At 35.0% G+C, this 14,074-nt stretch overlaps 1 protein-coding gene across 7 annotated transcripts in view; it reads left to right on the plus strand.

Moving 5' to 3' along the window:
* The window catches only part of LOC106158899 (synaptotagmin-5), a 59,568-nt gene that overhangs the window by 25,228 nt on the left and 20,266 nt on the right, over positions 1 to 14,074 (plus strand). For all 7 annotated transcript variants that reach the window (XM_087010099.1, XM_087010098.1, XM_087010102.1 and 4 more), the window contains one exon: positions 8,146 to 8,367. The gene's annotated coding sequence lies outside the window, so the exon portion shown is untranslated. The remainder of the gene's footprint in view (positions 1 to 8,145; positions 8,368 to 14,074) is intronic.

Raw genomic sequence — 14,074 nt, forward strand, 5'->3', positions numbered from 1 at the left:
AACAGGCCAAGGTCATTGGCAATATTTTGCAATGGTGATGATACTTTAAAAACATTCTTGGATCCAGATGGTGATCTGAATCGCCAATTACCACCAATATCCAATTATTTTTAAGTTTGCCCATTTGTGGCTTAATCTGAAAATTTCATTAAAAATCCATCAGCATGACTCGATGGGCTGGTGACAAACAGTCAGATTAACAGAGGTTAATAAATACCCCTTAATCCCTAAACAATCAGAATGTTGGCTAACGCATATCAATAAAGTCACCAGCAATCTCTAATTACTCACAGTGTTTGCTAATGTATATGAACAATTGATTGAAACTTCGATCCCCAGGTGAAAATTGGAGTATATATACTGATAATCAGTCAAATTCCTGGGCTACACTTAATTGAATACAAATCTAATTTGATTACTTCTTGTTTTATTTAAAGGTGTCCTATCTTGTATTTCTCCACCAAATTAATTTTTCCTCGCAGAAAAAAAGGAAATTTTCCTCTTCACAAATCATTGCTCAGCCTGCCCCAAGATACCATAGTATACTATAGCTTGTACGTAAGTTATTAAACCTCTTACACTAAGGCAAATAAAGAATGCTAACTTTTTAGCTGAAATATGGTAGCAGAAGACAGCCATTTCACTTATATATCCCAGTGGAAGGAACTTCAAAAAAGTCAAAACTCCAAAATTTAAATATTAATGATTAAAAAAAGGTAAATAAAAAAAAAAAAAAAAAGATACCAGGTACTCAGATTTGCATTTTTTAAAATTTGAAATTTCAATTTTTCTTATTTTCAATTTTTAATAGAGAACGTTTCACTAGTTTTTAGTTATTAAGTTAAAAAAAGCACATTTAGTAATATTTTTCTGATATCCTCTCATATCCTTTTTATAAAATTTTCTGACGGTCTTTTATAAAGAAAAAAATGAAATGTCATTGTTCTGGGTTTTTTTTAATAACCTGTGATTCTCTGAAAAAAAAATTCAACTAATGACGTAATGGGTATACTGTGTAACAACTGAATGATTAATAGAGAGTTTCCTTTGTAAATAATTGATGACTGTGAAGATGCACATTTTTTTTGTTGTAGGAATAAAGAATGGTGGGCAAATATATATCTCTATATTAAAATCAAAGTGGTTTAAGTCTTCCTTGCTACCCTGGCAGTCACTTCCAACGTATATGCTGTCAATTTTAATAATATGGCAAAACCGGCCTAGATACAAATATTATTATTGATTTACTAGGAGGTGAGGGGTGCAGAGGGATATTGTTAATAACAACAGAAATGTCTTTATCAGAACGCAAGTAGTTTTTAAGATAGAGTAAGGTGTCAGTTGATTCCAGGTACCAGTAGAATGTGTGTAATTTCATTTGCCAGCATTTTTAATTGTGTCTTAAAATTACTTTGATGTACGTTTCATTGCTGATGGCAGTCCAGAACTGTAGCAAGCACTTTCAAATTTCTTTTTCTGAGAATGTGGAGCTTTCTCCCCTAAATGAAACCAATTTTGAGGTATTGGAATAAATATCGGATTTTAAATCAGAGTAGATCTTTTCAAGCTAAAAGAGTAATGCTTACAAACCCCAGCCCCCCCCCCCCCCCCCCATCCCAGCATATAGCTGGTAGGCCTACTGCCTTAGTCTCTTTTAAATAACTATTTAGCCCTCTGATCATTGTTTAAAAAATCCAATTTAAAATTAATTAGCCTGATAATGGTAAAATAATGCAAGTTTGATGGGGTTTGAATAAATACTTATTAAAATAATTTTTATACTCATCAGCAACCAAAAGGCACAAGACAGTTTATTAAAATACCTTTAAAAAAGTAGCAAAGCATTATCTGCACGAGTTTAAACCAAGACATCATGTGACATGTACTTTTGTTAAAGAGCTTTAGGAGCCACTAAAGTCAACATAAGCAAGCGCAGCATCTCTACTATATTTCATGGGCACATTTGGGACAAAAAAGCCAAAATATGTAGTTAGTCGGCTAACATATTTTTAAAACTTTATTTTGTATGAAAGAGACAAAATGTCAGGGTTATCAATGAAATCGATGTACTTCCGTCTTGGGAGTTCAACCCCCGTAAACCTCTTTAACTCGGTGTGGGATGCAGGCAGTTAGTATGTCATACTAGTAGATCATTGCATATAGATGGCAGTTCAATTATTGGACATGCAGTGCATGTCTGCTTTTAAGTCTCTGTTTGAAAGGTCAAGGATTTTATCCAGCAGATTTTGATCCTATTTCCCCCCATGACCACCTCTAATTTTCAAATGTTAAATCAAATAAGACTATACTTGGGGATTGGCCTACATGTGCCCTGAGTTTCAGAGTTTGCTGGAAACTCACCTGTCTTCTGTCAACACATCTCGGCCATTTGGTGGTAATAACAGAGGTGCGCTAATTAGTGAGCTCTGAAACTAAGGGTGTGTGAGTGGCTGCATTCACAACAGATGAACTGCAGACTTACTAGTCCGAGGATCAAATATGGTCAACCCCACTTGAAAGCAATGCCACTTAATTCCCTAATGGTCTCCCTGCCTACCACACGCACCTTCTCTGCAGGGGTCTAGCAATTAAACCTCAGAGCCAAGATTTAAATCTGTTTAATTATTAGGCGCCTACAGGTAAGACTGTGGATCATCTGTTCAGAATGCAGCCTATGTGACTTATATGTAAAATTTCAATGACTGATTAGAAGTCAATACCCTTGGCACCTTTAAATGATTTGTTATGCATGCTGAAGATGGTGGATTGTTGATTGAACTGTTGTGTACCTTGAAGGCAAGTTTGCATCCAGGATTTCTTAAAGGAGGCAAATTAAAATGTTGTAAATGGGAATTAACCTTTTCCTATTTAAAATTGGCATTTTTTTTTAAAATTAAGATGACACAGAGCCAAGGGACAGAGAGGGCTGGGGCAGAGGACAGTTTTCATTACAAGATAGATAATCTTTTACTTTCTAGACTATTATTCAAGGCTTGTTAATCTGTTTACCTGATTGCATTCAGCGAGAGTCCCTGTGGAGTAAGATTGATCTACTTAGAACAATAGTTTCATTAGGAATAAGCTCTAAAAGTCAATAAAAGTGATTAAACTTGCAACTGTATATCAGAGCATAATAAAGCAGATAAAGCATGCGTGCGTGCAAGCACATGTGGAAGATGGAAAATGAAGAAGCTGGCATCCATCCTACCTGTACCTCTCGATATCCCAGGCCATGATCAATCAATAGATGTAAAACTATAGTCATGAATATTCTATACTTCAAGTTGTAGATTTACCAGTATTATTTAAGCTCAAAGCTCAAATAAATACTAGGATTGATTCAGTTGATCTCAGGTTATACAAATGGTGGATACACAGTTTCATTCTGTTCATAAGAACCACAGGCCCACTCACAGTTTTTTCAGGGCAGTACAGAGAAATTCAATTTATTGAGTGAAATTAGATGAAAGTGTTATATGAGTACTCATTAAGAGTTTGGGATGGTATACGTGTACATAATGTACCATTCATTTGTTTCGTGGTATGTTATATTTAGAAAGTAGGATGAAACTTGATAAGAATCTTTACTGATTTCTTGGTAGTGATTAAGATGAGCTTTCAGATTTTTAAAGATTGTTTTACCTGATTTCCAGGAGAAGGAAAATTATGAGAATCAGGTGTATAATACCTAGAAAAATGAAGAAACATAATATGGGTTGTATCTGATTAAGATCCTGCTATTAATTAAATCTTTCACAAATATTCAGAAAGAAATATCTTACAGTATTCAGAAGCTTGTATGAAAAAAGGCACCTTGAATAACTCACATGAAGCAGATATTGTACGTACCAGCATGTTTACATCTTATATTTTTAGCATGCAAATGGAAGATTGTTACATGAGAGAACTACAATTTGTTCTTGCTAGGCTGTTAGTTATGTATATGTACAAGTTAAAAATGAAGGTAGCAGCATTTAGAAACACTAAAATTTTCTTAGACCATATTTCAGATCATTTTGTGGGACAGGTGATTACACTGACACCTACAGGTGTGTTTCCCTTGAAATGTCCTTGTTATTAAGAAAAATGATGGGTTGGAGATTCTGAGGGCGGGGAAAGCATTTCTGTGAAATACGTCCAAGCTCTAGAAATTTAGAATTTTTTGTAATTGATTGATTTATTATTATCGATATTTCGAAGTTAGCTAAAATAGTCCTCTGGTGAGCTATTTAATATGTCTATACGGCTATGAAAAGATGGACTTTTCACACGCTCTGAATTACTGGTTATTGATTTTAGAGGTCTCCTAATGATTTAGTTTAGATTTAAGGGGGCTGGCAAAGGGGGCACTAGACACTATATTCCTTAAAGGTAAAAAAAAATCAAATGTGTTCTATATTGAGTAGTGGTTTGTGCTGATAAAACTTGCAACTGTACTCCCCTTGACTTTGTTTTTTATTTTTTTTTATTTTTATTTTATTTTATTTATTTATTTATTTATTTATTTATTTATTTATTTTTTGAATGAAAATAATTTTATGTGGTATTTATTTACTGTTTGGATAGAGAATATAAAGTGACATGTTTAACTTACTCTGATACATGTATTTTTAATTTAAGGACTGTAATTAGTATGAACTTACATGTAAATTGGAAGAATTTTTATAAATTTGTAGGTTTATAAGTATAACTGCAACAGTTGTGGCCATTCCCTAGCTTTTGTATGATAATGAACAATTTGTTTGTGAAAGCAGTAGACCATATGATATTTTCTAAGTCTGAATAATTGTACCACCAGCGTTAGCGCTGGCGGTACACATGGTTTCGGTCCCGTCCGGATCGTTCCGCCGGCTCCGCCAGCTCCGCCAGACGGCTACCGTTACCGCTTCTCCTCCTAGACGGTAAGGGCCCCCGTACCCATCTCATGGATTTAGGTCACCTATAATCTCAACTCGTTCCACGTAAAATTTGGGCTTTGTCGGTATTGGGGTCTGGGTGTGGCATTCATTACAATGCACCCTTGTCTAAAAATGGCAAAATTAAATGCTAATTATCTACCCTACGGAAGGAGTTATGGGAAAAATTTCTATAGACGGCTTTCCAAAAGTCATATGTGTAGATTTCAAATATACCCTTGGATTTGACCTTTGACCTTTACTTCAAGGTCAAATGGGTCAAAATTTTCAAAAAAATGAAATTTTTTACGAAAAAAATTTTTTTTTGCCCTGTTATTCAGACACTACACAGACTTAACCAATAATATTATTGGAAAGTGTTACCCTTCAGGTCATCTTTCATCTCCATGAATTTGGGGTCAATCGGTGCATTTTCACGGGAGTAGCGGCCATAAGGTACCGAAACTGAAAACTGTCTCTAATTCGGGAACCGTTAATGCTAGAGACCCATTCTTTTTTGCATTTTGTAGAGCATGTAAAGCCCAACACTGGGGGTGGTCTCGGTTTTTTTGTATTCCATACGGTTTTCGAGTTACGCTGTATCAAAAAGTACATATTGGTGGTAAAAGCAAAATGTGAGTACGGTAATGGATAATAAATTTTGAACTCTGGAAAAATAAAACATAAGGCTTGGCAAAGCAGACAACTTGTGTTCAAAAATGACATTATTTCATCAAATTTGAACTTCTGAAACTTCAGAGCACCTCCTATTTCAAGAATTTTGACCAAAATGACATTTTCTTTATTTTAATTAATTTTTTCTGTACGAAATTTAAGGCACATTATGGTAACTCCAAAATTATAACATTTAGTCCCTTATATCTCCAAAACTGGCAGAGATAGGTCCATAGTTACTATTGAAGTTGAATAGGAAGTCATATACTGGCAATCTTACTGTGACCTTGAAATTGACCTTTGACCTACTTTTCACCATGAACTGAACTTTGCAAATTTTGCTTCCCTTTTATCTCCAAAACTGGCAGAGATAGGTCCATAGTTACTATTGAACTTGAATAGGAAGTCATATACTGGCAATCTAAATGTGATCTTAAAATTGACCTTTGACCTACTTTTCACCATGAACTGAACTTTGCAAATTTTGCTTCCCTTTTATCTCCAAAACTGGCTGAGATAGGTCCATAGTTAGTATTGAACTTGAATAGGAAGTCATATACTGGCAATCTAAATGTGACCTTGAAATTGACTTTTGACCTACTTTTCACCATGAACTGAACTTTGCAAATTTTGCTTCCCTTTTATCTCCAAAACTGGCAGAGATAGGTCCATAGTTACTATTGAACTTGAATAGGAAGTCATATACTGGTAATCTATATGTGACCTTAAAATTGACCTTTGACCTACTTTTCACCATGAACTGAACTTTGCAAATTTTTCTTCCCTTTTATCTCCAAAACTGGCAGAGATAGGTCCATAGTTACTATTGAACTTGAATAGGAAGTCATATACTGGCAATCTAAATGTGACCTTAAAATTGACCTTTGACCTACTTTACACCATGAACTGAATTTTGCAAATTTTGCTTTCCTTTTATCTCCAAAACTGGCTGAGATAGGCCCGTAGTTACTATTGAACTTGAATAGAAAGTCATATACTGGCAATCTTACTGTGACCTTGAAATTGACCTTTGACCTACTTTTCACCATAAACTGAACTTTGCAAATTTTGCTTCCCTTTTATCTCCAAAACTGGCAGAGATAGGTCCATAGTTACTATTGAACTTGAATAGGAAGTCATATACTGGCAATATAAATGTGACATTAAAATTGACCTTTGACCTACTTTTCACCATAAACTGAACTTTGCAAATTTTGCTTCCCTTTTATTTCCAAAACTGGCAGAGATAGGTCCATAGTTACTATTGAACTTGAATAGGAAGTCATATACTGGCAATCTAAATGTGACCTTAAAATTGACCTTTGACCTACTTTTCACCATGAACTGAACTTTGCAAATTTTGCTTTCCTTTTATCTCCAAAACTGGCAGATATAGGTCCGTAGTTACTATTGAACTTGAATAGGAAGTCATATACTGGCAATCTAAATGTGACCTTAAAATTGACCTTTGACCTACTTTTCACCATGAACTGAACTTTGCAAATTTTGCTTCCCTTTTATCTCCAAAACTGGCAGAGATAGGTCCATAGTTACTATTGAACTTGAATAGGAAGTCATATACTGGCAATCTAAATGTGACCTTAAAATTGACCTTTGACCTACTTTTCACCATGAACTGAACTTTGCAAATTTTGCTTTCCTTTTATCTCCAAAACTGGCAGAGATAGTTCCATAGTTACTATTGAACTTGATAAGAGAGTCATATACTGGCAATCTAAATGTGACCTTGAAATTGACCTTTGACCTACTTTTCACCATGAACTGAATTTTGCAAATTTTGCTTCCCTTTTATCTCCAAAACTGGCAGAGATAGGTCCATAGTTACTATTGAACTTGAATAGGAAGTCCTATACTGGCAATCTAAGTGTGACCTTGAATTTGACCTTTGACCTACTTTTTATCATGAAGTGAACTCTGCTAATTTCTTTCTCTTTTAACTTCAAACTTGACAGAGATAGGTCCATAGTTACTCTTGAACTTGAATAGGAAGTCATATACTGGCAATTTACTGTGACCTTGAAATTGACCCTTGACCTATCTTACAAAGAACTTAAATTTGATTGTACCATATATATTTTTTGCAATAGTTTAAAAATTCTTGTTGATTGCATTTTTACAGCTTGTCAAGCACAAAACTGGTGGCTGTGTGTCCCTTATTTTGTGTATGTGGGGGTCTATACGAATGCGCTTGCTCCAGCTGGTGGTACAATATTCGGAGGCGGTATCGCCTCTCTGATCCTCTAGTTCAAATTTTATATTTAATATCATCTATGGAAATGAAAGATTAGAATAATATTTTTAGACCATGTTTCCAGCTTAAACCTACATATTTTTGTATTTTGAATCTGTACATTTTTAGAACCATTCAAATGCCTTAGGAAACCGGACACCACAGCTGCCATGATCAGAATGTAACGTGTGGTGATCACAAAAGAATTGTGAACATCTCCATAACAAATGATCTCTATAGCAAATGACCCCCGGCCTCCTGCTGATAAAGGCAGCAGCATGTAAGTATGATATCTTAATGGTGATATTTATTTGAATTTTTCAGAATATTTTAAATTGCTGCATTCCGCAGATAGAAGATCTCCTTACCAGCCTCAGTGATTCTGGTGATGGGCCAAATGGCACCTTGAGGAAATATTTCTTTACATCCAGGAGTGGCACATTGAGTGAAGAAACTGAAGCAACTGACAATACAAGAAAGCTTTTTTCCAAGAATTTCTAGGAAAGGCAACATAATGTTAGGCTATACATACACCAAATATATCAGGTATGTGGACAGTATTCAGTTAAAACCTACTTTAATTTCTTTCATAGTCTTTCACTTTATTATCTAATTTATCAAAAAAAAAAAAAGACAAAAAATGGATCAAGGTACCTTAATTTTGTTACTGAGTGCTTGGTTAGATGTAGAGCAAAGGAAAAACACCTATACCAGATTAACATTTTGTTACTTTGAAACATTTTTAACACTCAAGATAATTTTGACACTTATATTGATAATTTACTTTACATCTTAGAAAATTTAAGTATAGTTTAAGATTTCTCCTGCATATGGATATTATATTTGATGGTTCATAGCAAAGATGGTTAATGATTTTGCAAAGTTGTTATTTTTCCGTCCGGTATATTAAATATTCCTCTTTTTTCATATTGTCATTTTTAAAAGCAGAACTATGTTGAATTTCAATTGGCCATGGTATAGGGGGTATATTATAATACTGGCACTTATGCTTTCGTTATCATTATCATTGGAGAGGGGGGTTGTAATTATATATTTTATCAAATTCTTTTTTCATTATATCTTTTCTAAGATGATATAAGCATGGCTTAATTCACTATAGTAAAATAACATGTCGCTATAAAATGATTGATGATATAAATATACAGAAAATGATAATGCCTTTTTTTCTCATTTTGTGAATCAGAATGTTGAAGATAAATTTATGAAGAAAAACTTGATATATAATTTTGAGTCTTTTGTTATCATAGGCATGCATAGGCACATGTGTGTGTATGTGTGTCAGGGATTTGCACGTAGAGGGTTTTATATTTTTACCATAAGCGGCAGATGTATTTCCCTGAAAAGTGCAATAAAATACTAATGACAAAGATGCATTCAAAGTAATGTGGTATAAATGTACAACTTAATAGCAGTCTGCAAAATAGAAAGGAATTTGCAATTCATGAACCAAGGAACAACACGCTTATTAAACTAGCTACAAAGGATCTATTGCCTAAGTCCCAGCATGTGGATGTTGCTCCTGTTGTTTGAAGTTCTGCTTCTGTAACTCACTAAAAATCAGATTGTGATGTTGCACATACATTTTGTTATTGAATCAGAGTTTATTACAACGCCTACCATTTGCAATTTTTTTTTCTTTTTTGAATCAGTTATTTTGATCTTCTTTGTTACATTAAAATGCAACCTAAGGAGACAATCAATAATCACTGACATTTTGGTAATTTTTTCATGATTTTTATAAATCACAGGAAATATAGGCATCAGTAGTAAATCAATCATCATAGCCATTTGAGTTCCTCTTTGAACTTAAAATATAATATGTATGAAGTTCATATTGCCATTGTATATTTTGATAAAAGCTACTTGCAGCTAAAAACAAGCTAAATAAACATTTCGCAGCACTATTTCTAAAATAGTTCAATGGAGGTAAATGATAAAAAAGTGCATAAAGTATGCGTCAGTTAAAACCATCCGAACATTTTGCCAAGGTTGCGTTTAAGGCTGAATAAAAACCTAGTGTCATATCTAAGACCTAATTACAGTTCACTCAGCTGTTCATTGGCACTTGCGGAAAACGAAATGAATATTCATGGAAATATTTCACTGTTACTGGTAAATCGCAGGAAATGATGGAGACAGTAGGTACATTACGATGTGTGTGGTGCGTTTTGACATTATTCCTCACTAAAGCCATCTGCTTTTATTTATCGCACTTTTTTTTAGATCATTCTTACATTTGCCATAACAATAAAATTATTATTATTTATTTTTTTATTAATTTACTCACACAAAATAGAATTGAGGAATTTATTCATTCATTTTTTATTTTGTTCAAATTTAATGAGTTATAACCAAAAACGTATACCAAAAGATGTGATAGTTTCATTGATCAGACCCATTCTGTTATATTATATGTGTATTTCGATTGTTTGTTTCTTTATTGTTTCCTTTCTTTCTCTTTTTCTGTATGTTGTGATGCAGACTAGCCATAAAAAGACAAAAGAATTATATTGTCTTTATCTTCAGAACACTGTCAGCTAATGTTCTAGTCTTGTGTGTGTATAGTCAGTCACAGATTTCCTTTACTGTGGTGAGCAAATTGAATATACATGTATTGCTGAAACATTAGAGCAGGATTTTAAGCGTGACAGGATAGCATGATGGATTGATTGATTACAGTTGCTGTGCAGTTATTGGGACATCAGCAGGATAAGCCAACAGTTAGACAAGGAATATGTTAGACTGGGTTCCCATACCTAGATCGATCTTAGGGACCATTCAGATTGAGAAGAGCTGAGTGCTAGCTAGGCCATGACCTAAATATGGTGGACCTACATGAAAGGAAGACAGCTTAATCCTGTAATGGTCTCTCTGCCTCTCACACACCTCTCCACGTGTCGAATCTTGATTGGTTGAATTGAGCCGAGATTTAATTACTGTGCCCCTGCAGGGATGACGCGTGGGGAGGCATGTGAGAGACAGAGAGACCATTACAGGATTAAGTGGTCTTCCTTTCATGTAGGTCCACCATATTAAGGTTGTGGCCTAGTTAGCACTCGGCTCTTCTTGATCTGAATGGGGCCTAACAGGATTGATCCATCTCAGAGGGGTTTCTCGCTAAATTGTTTTCAGCTAAAAGCAGCTTAGGTGTCTGTCACACCTCCTGAAGCTGCTAAACGATAATTAATTACCCCCTTACAGCTTCAGTAGGCATGACAGATATCTAGGCTGCTTAAGTCAATTGATTGCAATCAAGCGAGAATAGATTGATCCACAGTTAGTATGATAGGGTCTGTGAATGGTCCCTTAGACTTCATGAAAATCAACCTAGCCAAAAGCATCAGCTGGATGCCATGAAGGATGTCTGTTAGGCCAGCTAAACTTTTTACTGAATCAGTGAATTATTCAAAAAATGATAGATCTAAACGAGCTCTATTTGTACTTTTTATAATTAGGCTATGCGAATTCTCTAAGCAATTTGACAGATTTTTGTATGCAAGGGAGATTCGATGGCCAAATGCTTGGAAACAATAGGGAATGGAATACAGAATTTGAGAAAGACCCTTTTTAGTCATGATTGCCATTTTAAATTGTCCTAGTCTGAACGCAGCTTTAGGTGTGAAAATAGAAACATCAGTGTAGGGCTAATGTCTGAGAATTGCTCAGGAAACCACTAATGGTATTATCTGGTATGGATTTTAATGTTAAAGATGTATAAGAATAACATCTCGCTGCATTGGGTTTAAAACAATCTTGTCTATCAATTATGCCATTTAAAACTGGTTTTATGTAGCTATGCAGATCAGTGTGAAGTAATACCTGCCATATACTAATTGTGATCCAAATTTTTCATTCTTTTTAAAGGTTTAGCTCTCAATGAAAAGTTTTGAGTAATCTGTTTTTATGTTATCAATTTATTAATCTATTTATTTATTGTGGAACAGACAACTTTTCATCAATCAGAGGGGCATTTTTTTCTGGCATGGATTTCACAACTCATTTTGTAAGTTGTTAAGTACACTTTGGTTTTAGGGTGATGATCTGAACAACATATTCTATGGACAAGTATCCCTTTAGAACCTTGTCTTGATTTACCAGGAAAATGTTTCAAATGATCTGAATGGTAGCACACATTCTTATTTTTAATAGGTTTTATTGAAAAGATTGCAGGGGTGATGTCAGTGCTGATTACACTAAAAGGGGTGACTTTATTGGTGGTTACAGGTGCTCTCCTTAAGTTCCATTCTCTCTGCAACAGGAAGGTTTTAAAACTATAATGTCAGGAATACATTATATGAAGTTAACTCCTGCACAGCCTCACAACGGTTAAAAACATTGTAAACACCAATTGGGCTCAATTTTCATTTCACATACAGAAAAAGAATCTGTGCTTCCTGTCATGCAAGGCCCATTGTTGGCCAAGCTTAAATTACAGCAAAAGAAATTATTGATTGCATTACACCAGACAAATACTATGTAGTAAAAGAAAGAAATGGTTTTGCATGACTGCTGTGTGTAGAATGCTGAAATTGTGATGTAGATGAAGCATGATATTTGAGGCGGGGTATACTAGGGTACACTTACATTTTTAAAAAAACGTACTAAACCCAGTAATTGTACCACCAGCGTTAGCGCTGGCGGTACACATGGTTTCGGTCCCGTCCGGATCGTTCCGCCGGCTCCGCCGGCTCCGTTGGCTCCGCCGGCTCCGCCGGCTCCGCCGGACGGCTACCGTTACCGCTTCTCCTCCTAGACGGTAAGGGCCCCCGTACCCATCTCATGGATTTAGGTCACCTATAGTCTCAACTCGTTCCACGTAAAATTTGGGCTTTGTCGGTATTGGGGTCTGGGTGTGGCACTCATTGCAATGCACCCTTGTCTAAAAATGGCAAAATTAAATGCTAATTATCTACCCTACGGAAGGAGTTATGGGAAAAATTTCTATAGACGGCTTTCCAAAAGTCATATGTGTAGATTTCAAATATACCCTTGGATTTGACCTTTGACCTTTACTTCAAGGTCAAATGGGCCAAAATTTTCAAAAAAATTAAATTTTTTACGAAAAAAAATTTTTTTTGCCCTGTTATTCAGACACCACACAGACTTAACCAATAATATTATTGGAAGGTGTTACCCTTCAGGTCATCTTTCATCTCCATGAATTTGGGGTCAATCGGTGCATTTTCACGGGAGTAGCGGCCATAAGATACCGAAACTGAAAACTGTCTCTAATTCGGGAACCGTTAATGCTAGAGACCCATTCTTTTTTGCATTTTGTAGAGCATGTAAAGCCCAACACTGGAGGTGGTCTCGGTTTTTTTGTATTCCATACGGTTTTCGAGTTACGCTGTATCAAAAAGTACATATTGGTGGTAAAAGCAAAATGTGCAATACGGTAATGGATAATAAATTTTGAACTCTGGAAAAATAAAACATAAGGCTTGGCAAAGCAGACAACTTGTGTTCAAAAATGACATTATTTCATCAAATTTGAACTTCTGAAACTTCAGAGCACCTCCTATTTCAAGAATTTTGACCAAAATGACATTTTCTTTATTTTAATTAATTTTTTCTGTACGAAATTTAAGGCACATTATGGTAACTCCAAAATTATAACATTTAGTCCCTTATATCTCCAAAACTGGCAGAGATAGGTCCATAGTTACTATTGAAGTTGAATAGGAAGTCATATACTGGCAATCTTACTATGACCTTGAAAGTGACCTTTGACCTACTTTTCACCATGAACTGAACTTTGCAAATTTTTCTTCCCTTTTATCTCCAAAACTGGCAGAGATAGGTCCATAGTTACTATTGAAGTTGAATAGGAAGTCATATACTGGCAATCTTACTATGACCTTAAAATTGACCTTTGACCTACTTTTCACCATGAACTGAACTTTGCAAATTTTTCTTCCCTTTTATCTCCAAAACTGGCAGAGATAGGTCCATAGTTACTATTGAACTTGAATAGGAAGTCATATACTGGCAATCTAAATGTGACCTTAAAATTGACCTTTGACCTACTTTTCACCATGAACTGAACTTTGCAAATTTTGCTTCCCTTTTATCTCCAAAACTGGCAGAGATAGGTCCATAGTTACTATTGAACTTGAATAGGAAGTCATATACTGGTAATCTATATGTGACCTTAAAATTGACCTTTGACCTACTTTTCACCATGAACTGAACTTTGCAAATTTTTCTTCCCTTTTATCTCCAAAAATGGCAG

This window comes from Lingula anatina, chromosome 3 (assembly GCF_051362555.1).
Source record: "Lingula anatina isolate TDL-2025a chromosome 3, LinAna3.0, whole genome shotgun sequence".
Lineage (NCBI taxonomy): Eukaryota > Metazoa > Brachiopoda > Lingulata > Lingulida > Lingulidae > Lingula > Lingula anatina.